The sequence below is a fragment of the Benincasa hispida genome, chromosome 1, assembly GCF_027475165.1.
Source record: "Benincasa hispida cultivar pf3 chromosome 1, pf3_genome.v1.1, whole genome shotgun sequence".
Classification (NCBI taxonomy): domain Eukaryota; kingdom Viridiplantae; phylum Streptophyta; class Magnoliopsida; order Cucurbitales; family Cucurbitaceae; genus Benincasa; species Benincasa hispida.
Genome location: NC_143478.1, coordinates 86,890,247 through 86,915,550, shown reverse-complemented (window position 1 = coordinate 86,915,550; position 25,304 = coordinate 86,890,247).

Below are 25,304 nucleotides of genomic sequence, written 5' to 3'. Positions count from 1 at the left end.
GATTGGTCTAAACCATTATAAAAGGCTTCCATCAAAATACTATTAGGAACCTCGATATGCGGACAACTTTTCATTAACTGTCGGAATCGCACCCAGGCAATACTCAAGGTTTCATACCTCTTTTGTTCAAAATTTAGAACATCCCTCCGTCTCCTTGCGTTGACAGCTAAAGGAATGAATCTGTTCATGAACCTATCAACCAACTGCTCCCAACCATTAATCTCGACTAGCTCTAACGTTTAAGCCCACCTCTTTTCCTCATCCCGCAATGTGTATGGGAACAGATATAATTTAAGCCCTTCTTGAGTTACACTAGGCATGGAGAATGCACTGCACATGTCCACAAAATTCGTCAAATGAACGTGTGGGTCTTCTCCTTGTAATCCTCCAAATTGACCCACATTCTGAAACATCTGTAGCATGATAGGTTTTATCTCAAAGCTTACATTCCCCTCAACCAAAGATCTTGAAATTCCTGGTGAGAAGTTATAAAAATCCGACATCGCATAATCCCTCATAGGGATGTGCCACATTCTCATCTCCCATGCTTCTTTACCAATTAATTTGGCCCTGATAAACTCTTGCGTGAATAATACACTTGATCTCTGGGTCCGCTTAGAATTACCAGATCACTCCTGCTTTCATAAGCCATCAGACTGCTCTCCGCGTTGAACAGTCAGTACAAAGAGATCTATCCTACAAAATACCACAAACACACTCAAATAATAAACCATCAAGCAATCCCCGGCAACGGAGCCATAAACTTGTAATGGTGAAATTAATTCCTTATTGATGATGAATGCGTTAATGGACTCAATTCATGCAATACTACTTCTAGATATGTGTTATTAATGGATGCTCTTGTAGTATGTTGTGCATTGTCACAAGTTTCCTTGCATTGGAACCAAGTATAATTCCACCGCAAGTTTCTCGGTGTGATTCGAGGTCGAACATAGGGATTGTTTGAGGTTATTGCATTATGTTTATGATACATGCAATCGGGTTTTTCAATTTAATAAAAGTATTTGTATACAAGAATATAAAGTTGCGATAAAGATAAGGAAAGCAGTAAAAATGCGATAATAAAATGAAATGCAGTAAACCTAAGCTAAGATGGTACAAGATATAGGCAGCACGATACAAAATACTGAGCGCAAGGCTAGTTGTGAAGATTATACACAGATCATGTAATGCGATAGCAAGTCTTATGTACAAAGCAGGAAGAGAAAGATAACTAATATAAACATCGAAAGTTCCTTAATTGTGTTAAAGTCATAAGTACGATACCGTTTTTCCCTTAGCGCACACCTTTCAGTGATCAGCCATGTTCCCACATGTCTGTGGTGAAACAGAGATGAACGTAATGAATGCAAGGTTGCTTCCATTACTGGAAGTACTACTCGCTCTAATTAATGCATTCTTTTGACCTTCTCTCGATAGATCAGAATGACATCTTCACTTCTGCTCTCACAGGTGAAGATGTCGTCTAGTATGCCTTAGCTAAACGTAATTATCTCTCTAACACAGATTAAGTACTCGTTTAATTCATATTGACTACCCGGGGAGTAAGAACACTTCATGAAGAAAACGATAAATGGAGGAACGGAAATAGACAGAGAGTGGTAATGAAAACGATCGAGACATTCAACATATCTATTTAGCGTCTGATACATGGTGTGTGAATGAAGAGATAAAGGAGATGAGATACAATGATGAAAAGAGATAGAAACAAATACAAACAAGCGCCAACATCTCGGCACCGATTTGGATGGAGATTTGCTTGCCGAAATGGATGGATTGTGTGGAAGGATGAGCTTCCCTCTTAAGCATGCTCAACCGATAGCAGGGATCTGAGTATAGAGCTTCACGACGGGGATCTGGCAGATTAACACTGAAACTCACCTCTCGGCCTTGTCTCTTCTTCTTTAGAGATTTCTTCAGTTTAACACTCAGCTCAACCTTTTTCTCAATATAATAGCAGCAATTAGCCCCGTATCAAGTATCCTTTTTTTCTGTGAATTCTATGGGGTATTTATAGGTGAAGATCTTTGACTCCGGCCTTGTGGTCCCTACTTGTTGTTATGAAAATTCCGAAGATGGAGGGATATTATTCCTTCTGTTATGCAATCAGACCGTCAAATCTGCACAACCATTAGGCATACACGTGGCACAATCCTCCACATTTGCGTTGCTCAGCTGCATCTTTCGATCGAGTGTTCGCATGCGATGTTGTTTTATTACCGTATGCGGTTGAAAGTCAACTCTGGATCGACTGTCGTATTGCGCCATCATTACGTTAATCGTCTTTTCATTGTTGATTGACGGGCGCAATGTGTCAGAGATGCGTTGGTCAGTTTGTCTTGAGCCTTATCGCAAGCGGTGACTTGGTTTCCTGTAAAACAGAGTAGAAATCTCCTCTTCTTCCATCTTAATGATGTTAGTGGGTGTAATTGTGATAATTCATAATTATTGTATTTCTAAGCTAATTTTCATACAAGTGGCACATATATATTCTCTTTTGGCCGCAATATCTAGATAAGGCAGTATAAATAACTTGTATTTCTTCAAGTTATCAAAATACAATAAATTAAAGATTACCTTTGAAGCTCCCAAAAACTGCTTTTCCTCACTGAATCTCGACCCAAACTCTTCCGAACCATCACTAAAGTTGACCTACTATCCTCTGGACTTAGAACCGGATTGTGGAATCTGGTGGATGAAGAAAACCGAGAGAGAGAAAGAGATGAATTTTTCTTTTTGGGTTTGGGTTATCTTTTCCTCAAAATAGTGTTTTTTTCAAGCCCAAATTTGAAAACAATTTTGGCAAAATGGAAAAAGTTTTTTCATCCAAATTGAAAGCCCAATTTATCGAAAAAAGCCATGCAACATTTGCATGAAACAAATCCATAAAAACCCAACACCTATAATCCACTATCTTAGTGGGCTTAATGTCTCCACTATAAGCCAACACCTAGCCCACTATTTTGTTAGTGGAATTATCCAACAAAAGTTTGGATTTTCCCACTAACTTTAGTCAAAGGGCAAAGTAGTCATTTTGTCAAAGTCAACCTTTGACCAAAAAGTCAACATTTTGACTTTTTATGATTTTTCCGGTGTTGACTAATTTTGACCTCCCGAGCATGAATCTGCATTCATTTTCTCGAAATTCAAATCACATTTGAATATAAGGTCGGTCAAAGTTTGACTTTTCAAAGTCAAAAGTCAACTCTTTGACTTTTTACATCTTTGACCATTTCCATTATTTCCAAGCTTCCGAATATGAACATATTCATATTCTTGATATTTAAATCACATTTAAATATTAAAGTTGTATCTCTAAACTGAAAACTGACTACTATATCACATACTTGTCGGTTTCTCTCTCTTCATCTTGTTCCTTAAGTTCCATTGATCCTCTAATGAACAATTGGTTTAAGGTCCAACCTATAAATCGAACTCCTCTCGAGTCAAGGAGAGGATGGGGCCCCTTGTTCAACACCTGGATTTAGTACTAAAGGGAACAACCTATCTACTATCCCTATAACGGGTAAGAGTGAATTCCGTCTTGCACCCTGTGTTCCCAGTTATCCACCTAATCTTACCCCTGAAATAGGAGGCTTATTGGGCTAGGGATAATGAGCTGCCCTCATCTATGTAGATCTAAGGATAATTTCGAGTGAATAGGAGTTCATAGTTAGCTCAAGATTAATATTAAGTTACCTAGGTCATCAATTAACGAAATAGTCAGTTTTATACATAAAACGACATTTAGAACGTAAAAAGTGACTATTTCATGGTTCAGTCTTATGTAAACTCTTTACATAGGATGCCTCCACTTTCAAGTCTCCACATGAACAATTTAGGATCACATCGTTTGTACTAACTACAAAATGGGTCACATCTATAGTGTCCCCAGAATAAGGCGCCCAACCTTAATCATATACTATAGACCATTTTGGCTACATATTTGAACTTGATCCACATTTATGTCACTACATAAAGTTCAAACTACATTAAATAGCCTCAGGACCTTAGTTTATTGGATTCAAGATTACAATCTCAATAACAATTTTATTGAAAAACAAAACAGAATATGTTTATTAATTTACAAACTATGAGTTTTAGAACATAAAATCCAACAAACTCCCACTTGGACTAAAACTCCTAGTGGAGTATCACAATGTTGAATTTAAGTGAGAAACATATGAGTACAATAAACATATGAATACAATAAACTAGGGCATATACCCAAAAGTTCTCCCACTTGTCCTAGTTTACAAACTTCGTAGACCTAGACTCTGTAGGTGACCTTCAAACACTTTAGCCGTGTGGGCCTTTGTAAAAGGATCAGCAATGTTTTGCTCAGAAGATATCTGGGCTACTACAACGTCTCCACGATGTACACATATGGTATTTGCACTCAATATGCTTGGCACGCTTGTGGCTTCTTGGTTCTTTTGAATTTGCAACTGCACCACTATTATCACAATATAGGGTGATAGGCAGATGCATATTTGGAACGACTTCCAAATCTGTCAAGAATTTTCTCAACCATACTGCTTCCTTTTGTTGCTTCACATGCAGCTACATATTCAGCTTCCATTGTGGAGTCCACAATACAATTTTGCTTCACACTTCTCCACACTACTGCTCCTCCATTCAGAATGAACACCGATCCCGATGTAGATTTTCTTGTATTTTTATCAGTTTGAAAATCAGAGTCAGTGTATCCAATAAGGATCAAAATCCTTAGTACCATACACGAGCATGTAGTTCCTCATTCTCCTAAGATACTTAAGGATATTCTTAACGGCAGTCCAATGATCATATCCAGGATTAGACTAATACCTACTGACTATCCCTACTGCGTAGCATATGTCAAGTCTAGTACATAACATTGCATACATCAGGCTCCCTACTGCAGAAGCATAGGGAATGCATCTCATATCCTCAACCTCTTAAGGTGTCTTAGGACATTGATCCTTTGACAAATGAATTCCATATCTATAAGGTAATAGACCTCTTTTGGAATTCTGCATCTTATACCTAGACAACATTTTGTCTATATAAGTTGCTTGAGACATGGCTAGTGTTCTGTTCTTGCGGTTCTGAATAATCTGAATCCCTAGAACATACTACGCATTTCCTAAATCTTTCATTTGGAACTGCGTTGCTAGCCATTTCTTGCTATCAGTTAGGTAACCTACTTCATTCCCAATTAGAAGAATATCGTCAACATATAAAACTAAGAATGCTATAGTAGAATTGACGATCTTCTTGTAAACACAAGACTCGTCAACATTCTGTTTAAAGCCATAAGATTTGATCGCAATATCAAATCTTATATTCCAAGATCTAGAAGCTTGTTTCAACCCATAAATCGATTTTTTGAAGCTTACAAACATTTTGTTCTTGACCCTGTGCAATAAACCCCTCTATACTCTCCTCGTGATTGTCGTTTAAAAAGGGTGTCTTGACATCCATCTGCCAAATTTCATAGTCATAAAAGGTGGCAATGGATAAGAGTATTCTAATCGACTTAAGTATGGCAACGGGAGAGAAAGTTTCTTCATAGTCCACTCCCTCTCTCTGGGTATAACTCTTTGTCACAAGTCTAGCCTTAAAAGTCTGTACTTTACCGGCTTGGTCTCGTTTTCTCTTGTAGATACAATTACAACCAATTGATTTTACATCATTTAGTTGATCTACAAGTTCCCAGACATAATTGAAGTACATAGACTCTATTTCAAGGTCCATGGCTTTGACCCACTGATCATGGTCCACATCTTTTATCGCCTGTTTATAGGTCGATGGATCCTCTATGCCGTCATCAAGTATGACGACTTGTGTTTCTATTAAACCCAAGTAACGGTCAAGCTGATGAATAACCCTCCCACTACGTCGATGCATTCTCAACTCTTGAGAAGGATGTGACTAACCAGATATACTAGTTTTATCTACTACTTTAGTGGATGAACTAGTTCTATCTATAGCATCTTTGGAAATTTCATTCAATACTAGTCTACTGCGAGGTTGATGACTTCTTATGTGGTCTTCCTCTAAGAATGTGGCATTTGTCGATACAAATACCTTATTCTCTTGAGGATCGTAAAATAGACCACCTTTTGTTTCTTTTGGATAACCTACAAATAGGCATAGTTTTGAAAGACGTTCCAATTTTTTAGGATTTTGCACCAACACGTGTGTCGGGCATCCTCAAATCCTAAAGTGAAGTAAACTGCCTTTACGCCCTTTCCATAGCTCATAAGGTGTTTCTGAAACACTTTTAGAGGGAACGTTATTCAAAATATAGATAGCAGTCTCTAATGCATGTCCCCAAAAGGAAGCAGGTAACTTAGCAAAGCTCATCAATGAGCAAACCATGTCTAATAAGGTTCAGTTTCTTCTTTCTGATATACCATTCTCCTAAGGCATACTAGGTGCAGAGAGTTGTGACTGGATCCCTTTTTCTATCAAATAGTCTTGGAATCGTATGTCCATATAATCTCCACCTCGATCTGATCGAAGTGTCTTAATTGTTTTACCTAACTGGTTCTCAACCTCAGCCTTATATTCTTTGAACTTTTCAAAAGAATAAGACTTGTGATGCATTAGGTAAATATGACTGATAACTTGTAGAAATACGAGTTATTTATACTGCCTTTTCTAGATATTGCGGCCAACAGAGAATAAATATGTGCCAATTGTATGAAAATTAGCTCAGAATTACAATAATTATAAATTACCGCAATTAAACCCACTAACATCTTTAAGATGGAAGAAAAGGAGATTTTAGTCTATTTTGCAAGGAACCGAGTCACCGCTTGCGCTCAAGGCTCAAGAAGAACTGATCAACGCATCTCTGTCACAATGCGCCCGTGTAACTTAAAATTTATATCTTTAAGCATGTGGACAAATATGTGATATTACTTCTAGATATGTGTTACTTATGAATATGCCTTGCATTGTCACAAGTTTCCTTACGTTGGAACCAAGTGTAATTCCACCGCAAGTTTCTCAGTGTGATCCGAGGTCGAATACAGGGACTGTTTGAGGTTATTGTGGTATGTTCGTGGTATATGCGACCAGGTTTTTCAATCTTTAAAGAGTGTTTTGTACAAGTATATAAAATTGCGGTAAAGTAAAGGAAAGCAGTAAAATGCAATAATAAAATAAGTATAGTAAACCTAAGCTAGATGATACATGATACAGGCTTCATGATACAAGATGCTAGGGTCCAGGCTGGCTATGAAGGTTATACAAAGAGCATGGAATGTGGCGGCAAGTCTTATGTATAAATAGAAAGAGAAAGATAAGGAATATAAACAACGCAAGTTTCTTAATGGCGTTGAAGTTATAAGTATGATTCCGCTTTTCTCTTGGTGTACACCTTTCAGTGATCGACCGCACTCCCATATGTCTATGGTGAATCAGAGACGAACGTAATGAACGCAAGGTTGCTTCCATGTCTGGAAGTACTACTTGCTTTAGTTAACGCATTCTTCTAACCTTCTCTCGATAGATTAGAATGGCATCTTCACTTCTGCTCTCACAGGTGAAGATGCCGGCTAGCATGCTTTAGCTACACGCAGTTATCTCTTTAACACAAGTTAAGTACTCATTTAATTCATATTAACTACCAGGGGATTAAGAAGACATCATGGAGAAAGTGATTCACGGAGGAACGGAAGTAGATAGAAAATGGAATATGAAAGCAATCGAAACATTTAATATGTCTATTAAGCATTTGATACATGGTGTGTGAATGAAGAGATAAAGAAAGTGAAATACAATGATGAAAAGAGATAGAACAGATACAAACAAGCACCAACGTCTTGGCAACGATTCTGGTGGAGATCTACTTACCAGATTGGATGGATCAGATGGATGGATGAGCTTCCCTCTCAGGCTTGCTCAATCGGTAGCAGGGTTCTCAGCACAGAGCTTCTCGGGGGGTATTCGACAAAATAGAACTAAGACTCACCTCTCGACCTTATCTCATCTTCTTCCCAGATTTCTTCAGTTAAGCACCCAGCTCAGCCTTTTCTCTCAACACTTTAGCAGCAATCAGCCTCGTATCCAGTAGCATATGTTTTCTCTGAAATCTATGGGGTATTTATAGGTGAGGATATTTGACTTCGGCCTTGTAGTCTCCACTTGTTGTTATGGAAATTCCGAAGATGGAGGAATATTATTCCTTCTGTTATGCAATCAGACCGTCAATTCTACACAATCGTTAGTTGTAGACGTGTCTCAATCCTCCGCTTTTGCATTGCTCAGCTGCATCTTTCGATCGTGAGTTCGCATGCGGTGCTATTTTTATTACCGTATGCAGTTGAAAATCAACTCTGGATCGACTGTCACATTGCGCCATCATTGCGTTAATCGTCTTTTCATTGTGGATTGACGGGTGCATTATGACAGAGATTCGTTGGTCAGTTCTTCTTGAGCTTTGAGCGCAAGCGGTGACTCGGTTTCCTGCAAAACAGAGTAAAATCTCCTTTTCTTCCATCTTAAAGATGTTAGTAGGTTTAATTGCGATAATTTATAATTATTGCAATTTTGAGCTAATTTTCATACAATCGGCACATATTCACTATCTTTTGGCATCAATATCTAGATAAGGTAGTATAAATAACTTGTATTTCTATAGGTTATCAGCCCATCAATCAACAATGAAGAGACGATTAACGCAATGATGGCGCAATGCGACAGTCGATCCAGAGCTGACTTTCAACCGCATGCGGTAATAAAAACAAAACCACATGCGAACTTACGATCGAAAGATGCAGCTGAGCAATGCAAAAGCGGAGGATTGAGACACGTGTACAAATAATGGATGTCCAGATTTGATGATCTTATTGCATAACAAAAGGAATAATATCCCTCCATCTTCGAAATTTCCATAACAACAAGTGGGGACCACAAAGATGGAGTAAAAGATCTTTACCTATAAATAACCCATAGATTTCAGGAAAAAAAATATTCTACTGGATACGGGGCTAATTGCTGCTAAAGTGTTGAGAAGAAAGGCTAAGCTGAGTGCTTAACTGAAGAAATCTGAGAAGAAATCGAGACAAGGCCAAGAGGTGAGTCTCAGTTCCATTCTATCAAATAGCCACCGAGAAGCTCTGTGTTGAGAACACTGCTACCGGTTGAGCAAGCCTGAGAGGGAAGCTCATCCATCCATCTGATCCATCCAATCCGGCAAGCAGATCTCCACCCGAATCGGTGCCAAGACGTTGGTGCTTGTTTGTATCTGTTCTATCTCTTTTCATCATTGTATTTCACCTCCTTTATCTCTTCATTCACACCATGTATCAAACGCTTAATAGATATATTAAATGTTTCGATTGCTTTCATATCCCATTTTTTGTCTACTTCCATTCCTCCGTCAATCACTTTCTGTATGATGTCTTCCAAATCCCCTGGTAATTGATATGAATTAAATGAGTACTTAACTTGTGTTAAAGAGGTAAATGCATTTAGCTAAGGTATACTAGGTGGCATCTTCATCTGTGAGAGCAGAAGTGAAGATGCCATTCTGATCTATCGAGAGAAGGTTAGAAGAATGTGTTAACTGAAGCGAGTAGTACTTCCAGACATGGAAGCAACCTAGCGTTCATTACGTTCGTCTCTGTTTCACCACAGACATGTGGGAGCACGGCTGATCACTGAAAGGTGTACGCCAAGAGAGAAACGGAACCATACGTATGGCTTCAACGCAATTAAGAAACTTGTGTTGTTTATATCAGTTATCTTTCTGTTTTTGTGTTGTACATAAGACTTGCCACTGCATTCTATGTTCTGTGCATAACCTTCAAAGCCAGCCTGGACCCCAGCATCTTGTCTCATGAAGCCTGTATCTTGTATCATCTAGCTTAGGTTTACGGTACTTATTTTATTATCCCATTATTTTTACTGCTTTCCTTTACTTTATCGCAACTTTTATATACTTGTACAAAACACTCTTTAAAGATTGAAAAACCCAGTCGTATATCACAAACATACCACAACAACCTCAAACAGTCCCTGTGTTCGACCTCGGATCACATCGAGAAACTTGCGGTGGAATTACACTTGGTTCCAACGTAAGGAAACTTGTGACAACGCATGGCATACTACAATAACATTCATAATTATCGCATATCTAGAGGTAGTATCGCATCATTTCGAGTATAGCATAGCGTATCTTTTTAGCATCAATCCTAGTGCATCAACAAGTTTATGGTGCCGTTGTCAGGGGAAGTGGTTAACGGTTTATTGTTTTAGTGTTTTTTTGGTATTTTGCAGGATAGATCTCATTGTACTGGCAGTTTAACGCGGAGAGCAACCTGGCGGTTTATAAGTCCTGGTGCTGAACCAGAATTCGAAACTGACCCTAAGATGGAGCGTACTTTTCGTGCAAGGGAACGTCAAAACCGAATTAGGCGAAAGAAGGCAGCAAGCATGGCGGACAACAATGATAATGCGGTACCAGTAGAGAATCAAGGAGTTGTTCGTCCAGCACAGGATCCTATATTCCTGGCAGCTGACCACAACATTCCCATGAGGAATTATGCGGCACCTACTTTGTATGATTTTTTGCCTGGAATCTCGAGGCCTACAGTGGTGGAGAACGCATGGTTCGAGATTAAGTCGGTCATACAGCAAATGATTCAAAATGTCAGACAGTGCGGGGGTCTGCAAGATGAAGACCCACACGCCTATTTGACTAGCTTTTTCGAAATATGCGGTAACTTTTCCTTACCTGGTGTAACCCCAGAGAGTATAAGACTGTATCTGTTCCCTTACACCTTGAGGGATGAAGCTAAGAGGTGGGCTCACTCACTGGAGCCAAATGAGATCACTTCATAGGATCAACTGGTAGAGCGGTTCATGAAGAAGTTCTTCCCACCTGCCATTAACGCAAGACGACGAAAGAATGTGCTGAACTTTGAGCAGATGGAGAATGAGACCCTAAGCACTACCTAGGTGCGATTTAGGAGACTAGTGAAAAATTTCCCACATATCGGGATCCCCGATTGCATCTTGATGGAAACTTTTTATAATGGCCTGAACCGAGCAACGCAGGCTATTGCTGAAATCACCGCGGCATGAGGTTTTATGGACAAAACATACACAGAGGCTAAAGTCATCCTTGACCACATCTCACGGAATATGGGTGACTGGATCGACGATGGATATGGAGGTCGAGGCATTGAGAGAAGGAAAAATGAAACAACCATTGTCCCTGTGGAGACAATGACCACGTTAGCCACTCAGATGGCTGCGGTGACCTCGATCCTCCAGTCAATGGCAATTAACCAAGGAGCCATTACTCAAAATCAGTGCAACCTGCTACACCAGATCAAGTGGCCACAATTAGTTACGTTAATTGTGGAGGGGCTCACAGAGCTGACATGTGCTCATTGACTCTTCAGCAAGTATGCACCATCCAGAACAACCCCTTCAGCAACATTGATAATCCGGGCTGGAGAAGCCATCCTAACTTCAGTTGGGGAGGCAATCCCAACCAGGGGGGGCAGTTAACCATCAAGGGGGCAGTAGAGGGAATCCTCCTTTTAACCACAATCAAGGCTAACCAAGGCAACCGCATAACCAGCAGTCATCATCATCAAACACCTCGGAAAGCTCATTGGAGACACTACTGAAGCAATACATTGATAAAAATGACGCAGTGATGCAAGTGCAGGCGTCTTCAATAAAGAGTCTGGAGATCCAAGTGGGCCAGCTGGCCTCTGAGCTAAGAAGTCGAGCATCGGGAACGTTGCCCAGCAATTCAGAAGCCCCGGGATCTATAGGAAAGGAGCAATGTCCTTAGGACATTGGGCAGGTAAGTCTGATCGCCTGCGGAGATATGGATTGCGATCACCCATGACAACGCAAATTTTCGGTCCATATCTCAATACTATGTTTAATGCTTTCTCAAATTTCTGTCTATTTGAATTCTGAATTTTGTCTTTGATTCTGCATTTAATTCATTCTTGACTTTATGAATTTATGTCCTCATTTACTTCTTTGCCTTTAATTCTATTTTGTCTTTAATTCTTTGAGTTTTTATGTAATTAATGTGTTGAGCTTTAATGGTGAATGATTGTGTAATAAAGAAGATTTATTGTCGCAAGTCATCGCACTTGCGTTGATGAAATAATAAAAGAAAATCAAACAATTAATAACAAGTATGCAAGGCGATAATGGACGCATCTCAAGCTAATAAGAGTTGCTTTGCGTTCACCTAACTCAACTGTATTGAGTTGAGGGGTGTGTTGCGCTCGTATATGTTCTTTGCTCGTCCTTAGCTAAATGCACTATGTTGAGGTATCATCCAGAAATGCGTTTGGTTAAGGGGTGTGTTGCGGGGATATATGCGTTGTTGCCCGTCCTCAACGAAAATGCATTTGTGTTGGTGAGCACAATGCGTTAATCTTTATCTTGCGTCCATTCAAATAAAATATTAAAGAAAATTCTTTTTTGTAATTTGGGTGAAGTCCAATCATTTCGTATCCCAAAGTAATGATGATTCGGTAGACGAAAGGACATTTTTTCTGAAATTCCATAAATGAGGGAAATTGATCAACGCGCCTTTTGAGCTGCTCGAGGCCTGTCGCCACAAAACTCGTGTTGGGCCCACCACGGCCCAACCTATAAAAAGAATCCTTTCCCTCACTGTGAAACTTTACCTGATTTTGCAAATCAAAAACCCTAGCGCCTTTGCATCCAGACCTTCCTTCTTCCCCAGCATTCCAGCGTTTCACCAGTCATCCCAAGTTCATATCCATGGCTGACCAAACTCTTAACCAATCTGCTTCACCATCCACCCCTGACCAAGTAGCCATGTGAAAGGTAGCATTTTTGGCTGCCAGTCGCAGACTCGCCACCCAAGCCCACGCTATCCCCGGACTTGCCGAGAGAGCCTGGAGAAACCCTCTGGTCGTTAGGCCTCTTCTGTTCAAAAGAGGAGGGAGCACTGAGAGCATTCCTGTTCCAATACCTGCCATCTCGACTGTGAGTGAAAGGAAGAGACGCGGTGATACGGAGGTGTTTGGCAATATTCTGAATACCTTGGAGCTAGGAGGTGGACTGCCCGAGGTTGGGATTGTAAATCAACCACTGCCTATGGAGGAAGAGACAGTGGTGATGGTGAATGGAGTAATGGTGGCGGAGGCAATGGCGATTGAAGAAGAAACGGGAAAAGGTGTTTTGGCCCCAGAGATTCCTGAGGCGATTGCCAACATAGAAGCCTATGACGGAACTCCAAGAAGAGAAGAAGAAGAGATTGCGATGGAGGAGGCCAGGAAGGAAAGAAAGAAGAAAAGAAAATGCGCCGGCGTGAAGAGAGGCACCTGAGAAAAGAAGAGGAAGTGAGGCAGAGGGCTGTGAGCCCAAAGATAGATGGAAAATCAACCTTCGTAAGGGAGGATAGGGGGGAAACAACACAGTTAATGGAATCGGCACAACCCGAGACAACACAAATGGTTACGACCGATGAAGGAGAAGAAGCAGAGGGAACCCCCCTAATGCGGCGTCGCAAGGAGAATGCACCGTAAAGGTCCACTATTGACCCTTAGAGATTAATTTTGGCATTGGAAGAGAAAGAGAGAAAAAGAAAAGAAGAGGAGGAGAAGCAAGAAAAGATGGAGAGGGGTAAGCTCATCATTGTAGAAGGGGATAGAAGAAGAAGATTGGAGTTTGAAGAAATGCGACGCAACAATGAGCTTACCAGACTTGAAAGGATACGGAAGCGCGAGGAGGAACAGTGTCTATTGCTGGCCTCTGAGCAATTTGAAGAAGAATTTGCAAGAAAATAAAGAGAAGAAGAAGAAGAAGATAGGAGGAAGAAAGAAGAAGAGGACGGATTATTGGAGGAAGAGAAAAGGAAAAAGCGCGAAGCCAATAAGCGGTGCTTAAACAAGAAGAAGGGAAAAGAACTCACAGAGCGCGAGAAGAAGGAACAATGCAAAGGCGGGAGAAGAAACAAAAACAAGCAGCCCGCCTTACGTTGGCTAAGGAAAGAGGCAAGGCAATCGCAGAAAGCATCGAACCTGCACCGGCCAGGAAGCATTCATCAAGGAAAAAGGAGAATGATGATATGTTGATCGAGATGGGCTTCTTTCCTGCGCCGAATCCACTACCTGACCTTATCATGAGCGTAATTGTGGAACATGGGTGGGACACGTTCTGCCAATGCCCATCCATCATCATGCCTCAGGTGGTGCGGGACTTCTACCGCGGGCGTCTTCATGGAAACAAGGATGCGGTGACCTTTAAAAGAGAAACAATATCCTTCAGTGCAAGGGACATCAATGAAATATATCAAATGAAAGACAACCCTGATGCACTAGGGAATAAAATTATTGATGATCCCACGGAGCAACAGATGGAAGACGCGTTGAGGATATTAACACAACCAGGCACGAAGTGGTCGGTCTCGCTTAAAGGCATCTGCCCTCTGGAGGTCAAGTCCTTGCTTTCGGAGAGAAGGCTTTGGGTTTACCTGGTCAAGAAGCGACTGATCCCAACAACGATAGAATTATATCATGGGATCGGGTCATGGTCGCATACTGCATCGCACGCAACATTCCTATTGACGTAGGGCAGTTGATCGCAAGGCAGATCAGATCATTGGTGGGGCATATCTAGGGGCAGTACTTCTTCCCGTGGATCATTTCAAGTTTGTGCCTGTTTATGGGCATAGGCATTGATGAGGAGCCCATGCCAGAAGTCCACGGCCTCATCAACATAAAAATCTTGAGGCTGCTCCTCAAAGACCCCACATTACCCCGAGCTGCTAGCAAAGAGGCCCGCGATCGATTTGAATGCGTCGCAAGAACCCAGGCCAAAAAGACGATGCAGAGAAGATAAGGGAAAGGAAAGGGTTCAAGAGTCACCAATGCAAGATCTAGACCCTGTGAACCCTCTTCCCTTAGTCATTTGCCCTTCAAGTCCTCCTAGCTCACCCGCCCAACCTTTTTCTCCACTTCACAAACATTTTACCAATCTCCTCCTTGTCCCAACCTCCTCACCTACTTATCCAGCAGCCCTACATTCACCATAGCAGTATCACCGCAACCTACCATTCCACCATCGCAAGTTAATGACCCGCACGATTTGGGTGAAGGCACCTCTGCCCAACCCCAAAACGATGCGGCGAGACATCGTAGGCACAACCCTCCATCACCTCCATGGCTGCTGAGTTAGCAGAAATGAGAACCCTCTTCTCCCAACAACTTTTCTCTCAACAACAACACTTGTTCAACCAGCGATTTGAGGTAGTAATGAAGCGCATTGATGATATTCAACACAGTGCTGCCACATCAAGAGAGGCGCTGATCAACATGCAGCGCAACATTTATAAAGTCCATATGCACCAGAGACTGATTGCGGAGCGTAATCAAGAGTACTTCAACTTTCTCACCGCATATCTTCATGGTCCGATGGTTCCCCTACATCTTCAGCAGCACTTAAATTTTGAAGAAGCTCCTCTTGCACCACCTCAAAATCCGCCTCCAGACCCGCCAGCCCCTCAGCAATAATCCTCCTATATTTTTTCTCTTCTATGCGACCATTATATATTCTTTTAAATTCATTTATTCTTTTATGAGTTAATCGAATTCTTTAATTCCTGTACAGGCACAAAATTTTATATTGCGTTAATTTGTAATTAATTGTATACTTTGTTAATATTCAATACAATGAGTACATATTCACTCCATTTTTGCCTGTGCCTTTTTCTTTATCATCCTTTGTCAATACTTGCGATGTTCTCAATCTTTTACTTTTGTGTTCTTTATTGCGTTGCTATGATGTATCATATATTTATACTTAGAAACATTTCTCATAATTTGTAAATTCTGACTAACACTTAGTTAATTCTTAGTTTAGCAGTATTTTACCTTTTATCTTTCAAAGTTCTGCTCAAACCTTTTTTTTTTTTTTTTGAAATTTTATTCTAAGTGTTTGTCTAGTCTATCCAAATAATGCAATGAGGACCTTGCTCATCTTTAAATTTGGAGGTGGTGAAGGTCTAAACAGATAAGATCAGAATGTGCAGCATTTAAAAAAATGCGTTCGCTTTCAAAAAAAAAAAATCATACAAAGTTCCAATGTTAGCGCAAGGGAAATCCTTAAAAATATTCCCAACCTGATAAGAGTTTAGTTGTGAAAGGAGCCGGCTCATAGTTGGATGTTCGTATGACACCTATAGGAGCAAGCCAAAACGAAGGTGGGTTTCCAAGAATAACGCAGTATGAAATAGAAAAGAAAAATAAATGCAAGAGACAACTCCTCTGAATATCATGAGTTAAAGTTGAAATTGGCAAACAACCGTCGTTGAATGTTCGCATGACACCTATGGGGATAGGCCAAAACGAAGGGTGTAACCATGACCAACAGTTTCTAATAAATAACGCAAAGTTTTGACCACCGCATAGAGATATATCGAGTTGTTTTGATAAAGAAGAGATAAACATTCTATTTTGAAAACTAGAAAAGCATCTTTGAGCAGAATTTTGTTAAATAGAAGAATAAAGTAGGGCTTTGTTAAGAATTAGCAAGGATAGGAAGAAATTGCGATGTCAAGTAATGTGCCTAAGTATAACATTCAGAGCAACCAATCGACGCAAAAATATAGGATAGGAATTAAGCTTTATTGCCTAAGTAGAAGATATGCTTGAGGACAAGCATATATCTAAATTTAGGAGTGTGATAACTTGTAGAAATACGAGTTATTTATACTGCCTTATCTAGATATTGCGGCCAAAAGAGAATAAATATGCGCCAATTGTATGAAAATTAGCTCAGAATTACAATAATTATAAATTATCGCAATTACACCCACTAACATCTTTAAGATGGAAGAAAGGGAGATTTTACTCTGTTTTGCAGGAAATCGAGTCACCGCTTGCGCTCAAGGCTCAAGAAGAACTAATCAACACATCTTTGTCACAATGTGCTCGTCAATCAACAATGAAGAGACGATTAACGCAATGACGGTGCAATGCGACAGTCGATCAAGAGCTGACTTTCAACCACATGCGGTAATAAAAACAACACCGCATGCAAACTCACGATCGAAAGATGCAGCTGAGCAATGCAAAAGCGAAGGATTGAGACACATGTACAACTAACGGTTGTGCAGATTTGACGATCTAATTTCATAATAGAAGGAATAATATCCCTCCATCTTCGAAATTTCCATAACAACAAGTGGAGACCACAAGGCCAGAGTCAAAGATATTCACTTATAAATACCCCATAGATTTCAGGAAAAAAAAATATGCTACTGGATATGGGGCTAATTGCTGCTAAAGTGTTGAGAGAAAAGGCTGAGCTGAGTGCTTAACTGAAGAAATCCGGGAAGAAGACGAGACAAGGCCGAGAGGTGAGTCTCAGTTCTATTCTGTCAAATACCCGTCGAGAAGCTCTGTGTTGAGAACCCTGCTACTGGTTGAGCAAGCCTGAGAGGGAAGCTCATCCATCCATCTGATCCGTCCAATCTAGCAAGCAGATCACCACCTGAATCGGTGCCAAGACGTTGGCGCTTGTTTGTATCTGTTCTATCTCTTTTCATCATTGTATTTCACCTCTTTAATCTCTTCATTCACACCATGTATCAAACGCTTAATAGATATATTAAATGTTTCGATTGCTTTCATATCCCATTTCCTGTCTACTTTCGTTCCTCCGTTAATCACTTTCTCCATGATGTCTTCCTAATCCCCTGGTAGTTAATATGAATTAAACGAGTACTTAACTTGTGTTAAAGATGTAAATGTGTTTAGCTAAGCCATGCTAGGCAGCATCTTCACCTGTGAGAGCAGAAGTGAAGATGCCATTCTAATCTATCGAGAGAATGTTAGAAGAATGCGTTAACTGAAGCGAGTAGTAGTACTTCCAGACATGAAAGCAACCTAGCGTTCATTACGTTCGTCTCTATTTCACCACAGACATGTGGGAGCGTGGCCGATCACTAAAAGTTGTACACCAAGAGAAAAACGAAACCGTACTTATGGCTTCAACACAATTAAGAAACTTGTGTTGTTTATATTAGTTATCTTTCTCTGTCTGTGTTGTACATAAGACTTGCCGCTGCATTCTATGTTCTTTGCATAACCTTCACAGCCAGCCTGGACCCCAACATCTTGTCTCATGAAGCCTGTATCTTGTATCATCTAGCTTAGGTTAACAGTACTTATTTTATTATCACATTTTTTTACGGTTTTCCTTTACTTTATCGCAACTTTTATATACTTGTACAAAACACTCTTTAAAGATTGAAAAACCCGGTCGCATATATCACAAACATACCATAATAACCTCAAACAGTCCCTGTGTTCGACCTCGGATTACACCGAGAAACTTGCGGTGGAATTACACTTGGTTCAAACGTAAGGAAACTTGTGACAACGCATGGCATACTACAAGAACATTCATAATTAACACATATCTAGAGGTAGTATCGCATCATTTTGAGCATAGCATAGCGTATCTTTTTAGTATCAATCCTAACACATCAACAATGAACATACCTTGAATAATCATCAATAAAACTGATGAAATATTCATACCCACCTCGAGCTTTGACATTCATCGATCCACAGAGGTCCGAATGTACGAGCTCTAAGGGTATTGTGGCTCTGAGACCTTTTCCAGTAAAAGATCTCTTAGTCATTTTTTCCTCAAGACAAGACACACATGGGGGTAAAGAATTGTCTTCTAACTGATTTAAGAGTCCATTCTTAACCAATATCTTAATCCTTTTGAGACTTATATGGCCAAGTCTTAAGTGCCATAAATAGGCATTAAAAGAAACTTTTTGTCTTTTATTCTGAGTTTCGGCTGGATTTAGCTAGCATTTCCTAAGATTATGCACAAGTTATGCGATCATGCTACACACAAATAACAACACATCATCTCCCAATGCAGAATGCCATAATTCCTATTTCTAGGACGCATGCGATGTATACGAAAAAGTCGATAGGACTTATGTCTAAGCCTCTATTCTTGTCTATGCAATGATGAATGATACACACATAAAACAAAGTGACCGCATACGATCATATCCTATTTCTAGGGTGCATGTGATGTGTAAATAGCGATAGAACTTATGTCTAAGTTCTATTTCTTGCTTATGCAGTTCTAATCTGACTCTCTCAAGCCTAGATTCTAATTTGACTCTCTCAAGTCTAGATTCTATCTTTAGACTACTCTCTCAAGTATCTCTAAAGGGTGAATGACACATACATAAGACAAGATGATCGCATAAAATGTAAATCTTAAATCATGCTAACTAAATACTTCTCAACCTATTCAGAAATTTAGCTACTCATGTGAAGTATGGACAGATAGAACATAGACTGAAATGAGATTTCCATTTTCTATAAATAAAGTACTGAATACAAAATAACAAATGGAATTGAGAGATAAGAAGCCCGGTAAGCAATGTCTTGCTTCCCGTGGCCTTTTACACTAATCTTTTTCACTCCAACTTTGTTCTCGATGTGTATTCTTGCTCTCGCAAGTGTTGGCCCTCTCTTCTTTGTGACACTTTCTGATAATCTCTCGATCTGTCTGGGAATGATCTCTCAGCTTCCTCGTCTTCATGTTCGTCTCCGTCTTCTAAGTATATGTACGAGTATGTACGTGAACGGACTAACTAACTCTCTAACTTCTTAACTTGTTGACTTTTTTTACACTGGTGGCCTTCAGTATTTATAGAGCTCAAGGTGAACCAGCCTTTCTTTCTATTGATTGCAATGATGGGTGATATTAATTCTCCTCCTTTGATGCGTTGATTAATGGTCACCGAAAGTTGAGTGTACTTGCTACAGTGTGGCTTTAACGACTTGTCAACTAAATTCGGATTCGACCGTCATCAGCTTTCCGTCCCATCATGATTTATTATGTTGTCACCTTGATGCGCAGTCTTTATGCGGCCACCTTTTTAAGAAACTTCTCAAAATTACATACGATCGCATGACTTTGCGATCACAATCTTCAACCGCTTTGATGCCTAGTTCCTTTGGATCACAATTTTACTTGCACCATCGCATTTTTCCTGCACAGAATAAGTAAATTAACTACTTTTATGCGATGGGTGCATGCGATCGCAATTCCTTTTAGTTTAGCACTTTTGGACATGATATTGCTTATTTTATCGTCGCATTGTCTCATTGTTTTACTTATTTGAGTTATAATAACTTGTATTTCTACCCGTTATCAGCATCCTTAAATAGAGTTGGCCAATAATACTCGCTTTGTAAAACTTTTGCTGCTGTGCCTTGACCTCCGAAATGTCCGCCATAGGGTGAGTCATGACATTGAGAAAGTATGCGCTGAAAAGCAGTCTCTGGCACATAGAGTCGCAAGATCTGGTCTGACCCCCTCCTGTAAAGATTCGGCTCATCCCAGTAGTAGAATTTACATTCATGCATAAGCCGCCTCTTTTGGTGGGCTGTGTAATTTTTCGAAAATTTCTCACAGAACAGGAAATTGACAACATCTGTGTACCATTGTAATTCTTCAAGATTGAATAGTTGCTCGTCTGGAAAGGATACGTTCACCTCCGACTGGATGTGGTCTACTTCCGGATTCACCTCCAATGGGTTCTCCGTTCCCTTGCGGTCAATTATCTCCATGTTGAATTCTTGGAGGAGGAGAACCCATCGGATTAGCCTCGGCTTTGCATCTTTTTTGGTCATTAAATATTTTATTGTCGAGTGGTCGGTGTGAACTATAACTTTGGATCCCAATAAGTATGGTCTAAATTTTTCAAGCACAAAGATTACCACAAAAAGCTCTTTCTCTGTGGTAGTTGATAACTTGTAGAAATACAAGTTATTTATACTGCTTTATTTAGATATTACGGCCAAAAGAGAGTAAAGTTGCGTCAATTGTATGGAAATTGGCTAAGAAATATAATAATTATAAATTGTCGTCAATACACCCACTAACACCATTGCGATGGTAGAAAAGAATATTTCAAGTCTGTTTTGTAGGATATCCAGTCACCGTATGCGCTCATGACTCAAGAGAGAAAGATTAACGCATCTACGTCGCATTGCACCCATCAGTCAGGAATGAATAGACGATCAACGGAATGATGGTGCATGCGACAATCGATCCAGAGCTGAACTTCAACTGCATGCTGTAATAAAAACAACACCACATATGGGCACACGATCGAAGATGCAAATGAGCAGTGCAATCACGGAGGATTTTGACACATGTACAACTAACCGTTGTGCATTTTCGACGAACTGATTGCATAACAGAAGGAATATTTATTCCACCATTCTCAAAATTTCCATAACAATAAAGTGGGGACCACAAGTCATAGAGTCAAAGCTTTCATCTATAAATACCCTCAAAGAGTTCACTGAAAAAATATACTTGACACGGGATAATTGATACGAGGCTATTGAGAGAGAGGCTAATCTGAGTGTTGATCGGAGAAGATCGGGAAAGAAAAGAGACAAGGCCGAGAGGTGAGTCTCAGGGTGAATCGTTCCAAATCCCCACCATGAAGCTCTGTACCTAGATCAACTCTACCTGTTGAGCATCCTTCCATTCACTCCATCTACGCCGGCAAGCAATCTCTCCATCCAGATCGGTGTCAAGACATTGGCACTCTTTTGTATCTATTTCTAACTCTTATTCATGAATTGTATTCCATCTTCTGAGTCTAAATCATTCACAATCATGTATTAGACACTTGATTTTATAATTAAATGTCATGATCACTTTCATTTCCACATTTCTGTCTATTTTCGTTCCTCCATTAATCACCTTATCCACGATGTTTTCTTAATCCCTTGGTGATTAATATGAATTAAACAAGTAACTTAATCTGTGCTAAAGAAATAAAGATGTTTAGCTAAAGCATGCTAGACGGCACCTGTGAGAGCAGAAGTAAAGATGCCATTTTGATCTGTCGAGAGAAGGTTAGAAGAATGCGTTAACTAAAGCAAGAAGTACTTCCAGAGATGGAAGCAACCTTGCGTTCACTACGTTCGTCCCTGTTTCACCACAGAGATGTGGGAAACGCGACCGATCACCGAGGGGTGTACGCCAAAGGAAAGCGGAACCATACTTATATCTTTAACGAAATTAAGAAACTTGCATTGTTTATATTAATTATCCTTTCTCTTTCTGTTTCGCACATAAACCTTGTCACCACATAACACGATCTTTGTATATTCTTCATAGTCAGTCTCAACCTCGGTATCTTGTATCATGTAACCTGTATCTTGTATCATCATAGCTTAGGTTTATTTTATCGCACTTTACTTTTATCGCAATTTACTTTATTATCGCATTTTTATCACTTATCTTTACTTTACTGCACAATTTACTTTATTGCATGTACAAACAACACTTTTATTAAATTGAAAAACCCCTGGTCGCATATATCACAAATATAACGCAATTAACCTAAAACAATCCCTGTGTTCGACCTCGGATCACAACGAGAAACTTGCGGTGAAATTATACTTGGTTTCAATGCAAGGAAACTTATGACAACGCACAGCATACTAGAAGAACATTCATTAATAACGCATATCTAGAAGTAGTATCGCATATCATCGCAATCATCCATGCGTTGTATGACATAAGAAGATTAATTTTATTCATTCATATTCATACATGCGTTACAAGTTTATGATGAGCTTATATGATGATAAAGTCCCTAAAATCAGCGTGTCAAGTTTATGGCGCCATTGTCGGGGAATTAGTAACGGGAACATGGACTTGCAGCTTAGACTAAAATCTATGTCATCAAGTTTATGGCACCGTTGCTGAGGAACTGGTAACGGGAACATGGACTTGTAGCTTAGACTAAAATCTATGTCATCGGTAGTGTAGTTTTCCTGGGTGGAGTTCAATATTCTGCTCACATATGCGATGCAGTGCAACATCGTCTTTTCCTTCTATGCTAACACTGCACCCATCGTATAACCGCTGTCATCACACATTAACTCAAATGGCTTTGTCCAATTGGATGTGATCAAAATAGGTGTTGTGATTAATGTGTTCTTCAGTACTTTCAATGCATTGAAGCATTGTGAATCAAAGTCAAAAGTTTTGTCGGCCTCTAGCAACGCACTCAACGATCGAGCTATCTTAGAGAAGTCCTTCACAAATCGTCGGTAGAATCCTGCATGTCTCAAGAAACTCCTTATAGCCTTCACATTTACTGGAGGTGGAAGTTTTTCAATGGCCTTAATTTTTGCTTTATCCACCTCTAGCCCTTCCTTAGAAACCTTGTGCCCAAACACAATTCCTTCGTTAACCATGAAATGGCATTTCTCTCAATTCAGAACCAGATTGGTCTCTTCGCATCGTCTTAGTATCTTCTCCAAGTTTTTTAGATAGACTTCATATGTTTGCCCGTAAACTGAGAAATCGTCCATAAAAATTTCTACTGAATCCTCGAGATACTCGGAGAAGATTTCCATCATGCACCTCTGAAACATGCTCAGCGCATTGCATAATCCGAACGGCATGCGGCAAAAAGCAAACATTCCATATGGGTAGGTGAATGTGGTCTTGTCTTGGTCTTCTGGTGCGATCATTATCTAGTTGTGCCCACATACCAGTCAAGAAAACATAAGTAGTCATTTCCTGCTAATCGGTCTAGCATTTGATCAATAAAAGGTAAAGGGAAATAATCCTTCTTCATCGCCACATTAATCTTTCGATAGTGCATGCAAATCCGCTAACCAGTGACAATTATCATTGGTATTAATTCGTTGTTTGTGTTCGGGACTACCGTCATTCCACCCTTCTTGGGAACGCATTGCACCGGGCTAACCCACGGGCTATCGGCGATTGGGTATATGATGCCTTCATCCAACCATTTAATAATCTCCTTTTTTATAACCTCCTTCATCACAGAGTTCAGTCTGCGTTGAGGTTCGATAGACCCTTTTTGGTTTTCTTTGAGATGAATTCTGTGCATGCAGTATGCTAGGCTAATTCCTCTTATATCTGCTAGCGTCCACCCGATTGCTTTTATATACTTCTTCAAAATGTTGATCAGTGCATTTTCTTATTCTTCTGGTAGCGCAGAGGATATTATCACCAGCAAGGTTTCATTTTTCCCAAGGAAAACATACTTCAAATGACTTGGCAGAGTTTTCAACTCCAAGGTAAGTGATTGTTCTAAGGAAGGTTTTTGTATTTTTCTCTCTTCGTTCAAATTCAAATTTTTTTCATGGCTTGATATCTTCGTGATTACATGGCAGGTTTCTACGGATATTGTCATATCCTCTCCTTCTTCATCTTCTTCTTCGAACTCCATCTCTTCATCGCAACTGTGTTCATTGTTAGATTCTAATAGATCTTCCTCTTGTGGATACTTCAACGCCTTTATGTTGTTAAACCTGAGCTTCTTCCCATTTATACTCATCGTGATCTCTCATTTGTGCACATCAATTTGGGCACGACCAGTAGATAGAAATGGTCGTCCCAATATGATAGGCACATCTTTGTCCGCCTCATAGTCTAGAATGATGAAGTCTGCTGGTAGAATGAATTTATCGATTATGACCAAGACATCCTTCAACTTTCCCTCAGGGTAAACTAGGGACCTGTCCGCAAGCTAGAAAATCACCATCGTGGGTGTCAGTTGCCCCACATTCAACTGTTTGAAGATTGAAAGGGGCATAAATTTATGCTGGCCCTAAGATCGCATAGAACTTGATCGATATAGATCCCGCCAATTGAGCAGGGTATCGTAAAGCTTCCCGGGTCGCTCATCTTCGATGGGATTATAGTGTTGGATTTCTGCGTCAATGGCACCATAGCGAACTTTCCTGTGCTTCTTTTCTTTGACACCATATCCTTCAAAAACTTGGCATATTTTGGCATCTGCTCTATCGCTTCTGTAAATGGGATGTTGATGTGTAGTTGTTTTAATAATTCCAGAAAGCGATGATACTTCCCTTCATCATTTTGTTTCTTTTTCAATCTTTGAGGGAATGGTGGTAGTTGTACCTTCATTTTTCGTGGTCTAGAGGTTTGAAGGTGGTCACAACTTCCGGTTCCATCGTCGCGGGCTCTTCTGCTTAACGGTTTCTTGGATTCCATCGCATTTGGATTGGTCCTGCTAGGTTCCGCTGTCGTTTCTCCACTTCGCAGGGTGACTGCTTAACAGTGCTCTTTCCCTGTGTTGCCTGATGCATTGTGAATATGATGCAATAATGGTGTATATTGCAATGGTGAATTATGTGTTGCACATGCAAGTTCTCCTAGTAAAATCCAGGTATAAATCCTACTAGGTTGCCTGGTAAGTCCAGGGT